The sequence below is a fragment of the Synchiropus splendidus genome, unplaced genomic scaffold, assembly GCF_027744825.2.
Source record: "Synchiropus splendidus isolate RoL2022-P1 unplaced genomic scaffold, RoL_Sspl_1.0 HiC_scaffold_79, whole genome shotgun sequence".
NCBI lineage: Eukaryota > Metazoa > Chordata > Actinopteri > Syngnathiformes > Callionymidae > Synchiropus > Synchiropus splendidus.
The window spans coordinates 17,501-22,303 of record NW_026527113.1 but is presented as its reverse complement, the minus strand read 5'-3'; the positions used below and the strand labels follow the sequence as shown (position 1 = coordinate 22,303).

Genomic DNA, 4,803 nt, shown 5'->3' with positions numbered 1-4,803 from the left:
GTCTGTCTTGCTTGTCCTCCTTCACCAGGTTCCGTTTTGGTTGACCAGGGGCGCGGAGCACTAGGGTCGCTGGCTCGTCGGCAGGCTGGCCGAAGCACCGACAGAGTCGGACTCGGGTCCTCCTTCCATCGGGGCCAGCTTTCCGTTTTGGCTGACCAGGGGCGCGGAGCACTTGGGTCGCGGGCTGGCTCAGTCTCTAAGCCTGGGGCTTAACTCTGGGCTCCCCGGGCACGAATGGTTGCTCAAGAGGCCAGGCTGACCAGGGCCGCGGAGCTCAAGGGTCGCTGGCTTGTCGGCAGGCTGGCCGAAGCACCGACGGAGTCGGACTCGGGTCCTCCTTCCATCGGGGCCAGCTTTCCGTTTTGGCTGACCAGGGGCGCGGAGCACTTGAGTCGCGGGCTGGCTCAATCTCTAAGCCTGGGGCTTAACTCTGGGCTCCCCGGGCACGAATGGTGCTTTGTGGTGCAGGCGCCTGTGCTTAAGGGCATGCCGGCAAGTGGGTGCCCGATCTGGGGGCTCAACCCCGGGCAGGAAGGGTGCTTAGGTAGGTGGTGGTGGTGGTGGTGGTGGTGGTGGTGGTGGTTTCGCGTGGGGCCAGGTGCCTCCCTGGGCTCAACCCTGGGCCCGATGGGTGCTTACGTAGGGGGTCGGTAGTAGGCTTAAGGGTGTGCACGGGGCCGGGTTCCTCCGCTTACGGCCATACCACTCTGAGGGTGCCCGATCTCGTCGGATCTCGGAAGCCAAGCAGAGTCGGGCCCGGTGAGTACTTGGATGGGAGACCGCCTGGGAACACCGGGTGCTGTAAGCTTTTATTTGCTGGATCATTATTATTAATATTATTATGACTTTTTTATTTTTTATTTTTTATTTTTTTTTTGGTTTGTTTGTTAGTTTTGCTCCTGCTGGGCGCCAATGGCGGTGCCTGCTGTCCGAGTTGGAGGTGTCTTCAGTCGGACTGAGCTCTTGACCTTGTCCCCCTCTCTTGGTCCTGGAGGTCGGGGACCCCTCTTTGGTTCCGAGGGAGAGTCCCCGGAGCCGGGCAGGAGGTTAAGGTGAGGGTGAGGGTTAGGGTTAGAGGGTTAGGGTTAGGGTTAGGGTTAGGGTTGGAGGGTTAGGGTTAGGGTTAGGGTTAGGGTTAGGGTTAGAGCGTTAGGGTTAGGGTTAGGGTTAGAGGGTTAGGGTTAGGGTTAGGGTTAGGGTTAGGGTTAGGGTTAGAGGGTTAGGGTTAGAGGGTTAGGGTTAGGGTTAGGGTTAGGGTTAGGGTTAGGGTTAGGGTTAGAGGGTTAGGGTTAGGGTTAGGGTTAGGGTTAGAGGGTTAGGGTTAGGGTTAGGGTTAGGGTTAGGGTTAGGGTTAGGGTTAGAGGGTTAGGGTTAGGGTTAGGGTTAGAGGGTTAGGGTAAGTTTTAAGGTTAGGGTTCAAATTATTTCTGAAGATTCTTCCTCAAGTGACAAAACATGAGGTCGATCCTGGGGTTTCACTGGAGCTCAAGGGGTCCTCCCGTGTCCAGTCGGTCCCTCAGGCCGATGGGGGGGGCCCGGAGCCGGGCAGGAGGTCCTGGGGCCGCCCCGGAGGCTCTCTGGGTCGGAGAACCAGAGTGACAAAATATTAGGTGCCGGAGCTGTGACAAAAAATTAGGCGCCCAAACCCTTTGAGTGACAAAAAATTAGGCGCCCAAACCCTTTGAGTGACAAAAAATTAGGTCGCGCCAAAATTGTACCAAGTCGAGCCCCGGTGGGGTCGGGCTTATGTCTTCCAGGGGTTTCACTGGAGCTCAAGGGTGCGAATCACGGTGCTCTTTGCCCGGCCTGCCGCACGCCTCGGTCGGGCAGGCCAGGCGACCGAGTGCCCCCCCTGACCCCCGGAGGTCCGAGAAGACCCGGTCCCTCCCGGGTCCAGCCGGTCCCTCAGGCCCGGGGAGGGTCCCCGGAGCCGGGCAGGGGGTCCTGGGGCCGCCCCGGAGGCTCTCTGGGTCGGGGAACCAGAGTGACAAAATATTAGGTGCCGGAGCTGTGACAAAAAATTAGGCGCCCAAACCCTTTGAGTGACAAAAAATTAGGTCGCGCGAAAATTGTACCAAGTCGAGCCCCGGTGGGGTCGGGCTTATGTCTTCCAGGGGTTTCACTGGAGCTCAAGGGTGCGAATCACGGTGCTCTTTGCCCGGCCAGCCGCACGCCTCGGTCGGGCAGGCCAGGCCACCGAGTGCCCCCCCCTGACCCCCGGAGGTCCGAGAAGACCCGGTCCCTCCCCGGTCCAGCCGGTCCCTCAGGCCCGGGGAGGGTCCCCGGAGGCGGGCAGGGGGTCCTGGGGCGGTCCCGGGGGCTCTCTGGGTCGGAGAACCAGAGTGACAAAATATTAGGTGCCGGAGCTGTGACAAAAAATTAGGCGCCCAAACCCTTTGAGTGACAAAAAATTAGGTCGCGCCAAAATTGTACCAAGTCGAGCCCCGGTGGGGTCGGGCTTACGTCTTCCAGGGGTTTCACTGGAGCTCAAGGGTGCGAATCACGGTGCTCTTTGCCCGGCCAGCCGCACGCCTCGGTCGGGCAGGCCAGGCGACCGAGTGCCCCCCCTGACCCCCGGAGGTCCGAGAAGACCCGGTCCCTCCCGGGTCCAGCCGGTCCCTCAGGCCCGGGGAGGGTCCCCGGAGCCGGGCAGGGGGTCCTGGGGCCGCCCCGGAGGCTCTCTGGGTCGGGGAACCAGAGTGACAAAATATTAGGTGCCGGAGCTGTGACAAAAAATTAGGCGCCCAAACCCTTTGAGTGACAAAAAATTAGGTCGCGCGAAAATTGTACCAAGTCGAGCCCCGGTGGGGTCGGGCTTATGTCTTCCAGGGGTTTCACTGGAGCTCAAGGGTGCGAATCACGGTGCTCTTTGCCCGGCCAGCCGCACGCCTCGGTCGGGCAGGCCAGGCGACCGAGTGCCCCCCCCTGACCCCCGGAGGTCCGAGAAGACCCGGTCCCTCCCGGGTCCAGCCGGTCCCTCAGGCCCGGGGAGGGTCTCCGGAGCCGGGCAGGGGGTCCTGGGGCCGCCCCGGAGGCTCTCTGGGTCGGAGAACCAGAGTGACAAAATATTAGGTGCCGGAGCTGTGACAAAAAATTAGGCGCCCAAACCCTTTGAGTGACAAAAAATTAGGTCGCGCCAAAATTGTACCAAGTCGAGCCCCGGTGGGGTCGGGCTTATGTCTTCCAGGGGTTTCACTGGAGCTCAAGGGTGCGAATCACGGTGCTCTTTGCCCGGCCAGCCGCACGCCTCGGTCGGGCAGGCCAGGCGACCGAGTGCCCCCCCCCTGACCCCCGGAGGTCCGAGAAGACCCGGTCCCTCCCCGGTCCAGCCGGTCCCTCAGGCCCGGGGAGGGTCCCCGGAGCCGGGCAGGGGGTCCTGGGGCCGCCCCGGAGGCTCTCTGGGTCGGAGAACCAGAGTGACAAAATATTAGGTGCCGGAGCTGTGACAAAAAATTAGGCGCCCAAACCCTTTGAGTGACAAAAAATTAGGTCGCGCGAAAATTGTACCAAGTCGAGCCCCGGTGGGGTCGGGCTTATGTCTTCCAGGGGTTTCACTGGAGCTCAAGGGTGCGAATCACGGTGCTCTTTGCCCGGCCAGCCGCAAGCCTCGGTCGGGCAGGCCAGGCGACCGAGTGCCCCTCCTGACCCCCGGAGGTCCGAGAAGACCCGGACCCTCCCGGGTCCAGCCGGTCCCTCAGGCCCGGGGAGGGTCCCCGGAGCCGGGCAGGGGGTCCTGGGGCGGTCCCGGAGGCTCTCTGGGTCGGAGACCCAGAGTGACAAAATATTAGGTGCCGGAGCTGTGACAAAAAATTAGGCGCCCAAACCCTTTGAGTGACAAAAAATTAGGTCGCCCGAAAATTGTACCAAGTCGAGCCCCGGTGGGGTCGGGCTTATGTCTTCCAGGGGTTTCACTGGGGCTCAAGGGTGCGAATCACGGTGCTCTTTGCCCGGCCTGCCGCACGCCTCGGTCGGGCAGGCCAGGCGACCGAGTGCCCCCCCTGACCCCCGGAGGTCCGAGAAGACCCGGTCCCTCCCGGGTCCAGCCGGTCCCTCAGGCCCGGGGAGGGTCCCCGGAGCCGGGCAGGGGGTCCTGGGGCGGTCCCGGAGGCTCTCTGGGTCGGAGAACCAGAGTGACAAAATATTAGGTGCCGGAGCTGTGACAAAAAATTAGGCGCCCAAACCCTTTGAGTGACAAAAAATTAGGTCGCGCGAAAATTGTACCAAGTCGAGCCCCGGTGGGGTCGGGCTTATGTCTTCCAGGGGTTTCACTGGAGCTCAAGGGTGCGAATCACGGTGCTCTTTGCCCGGCCTGCCGCACGCCTCGGTCGGGCAGGCCAGGCGACCGAGTGCCCCCCCCCCCTGACCCCCGGAGGTCCGAGAAGACCCGGTCCCTCCCGGGTCCAGCCGGTCCCTCAGGCCCGGGGAGGGTCTCCGGAGCCGGGCAGGAGGTCCTGGGGCCGCCCCGGAGGCTCTCTGGGTGGGAGAACCAGAGTGACAAAATATTAGGTGCTCAAACCCTTTGAGTGACAAAAAATTAGGTCGCGCGAAAGTTGTGCCAGGTCGAGCCCCGGTGGGTTCGGGCTCATGTCGGCAACGGATTTCTGAGCAGCTCTTCCAGTGCTGTTGACGGTGCTTCGTGTCCCCATCTCAGACTTCAGCCCAGACTCTGCGCCATGCGGGCCCGGACTGTTTTTCCTCCACCCAGAGCTTGACCGAGAAGCAATCGAAAGCCGCCTTCGGGGGGCCTCCGCCGGCCACCGGCGACAGGCTCCCCCGGTCACACGCGGTTCCGACTGAGAAGCT

The 4,803-nt window shown here is 62.3% G+C and overlaps 1 non-coding gene across 1 annotated transcript; it reads left to right on the top strand.

Annotated features, from left to right (window-relative positions):
- The first annotated feature begins 689 nt into the window (after positions 1-689).
- LOC128752103 (5S ribosomal RNA) lies at positions 690-808 on the top strand. Its single transcript, XR_008413568.1, has one exon. It is a non-coding gene; the product is annotated as a 5S ribosomal RNA (ribosomal RNA).
- Positions 809-4,803: the final 3,995 nt, after the last annotated feature.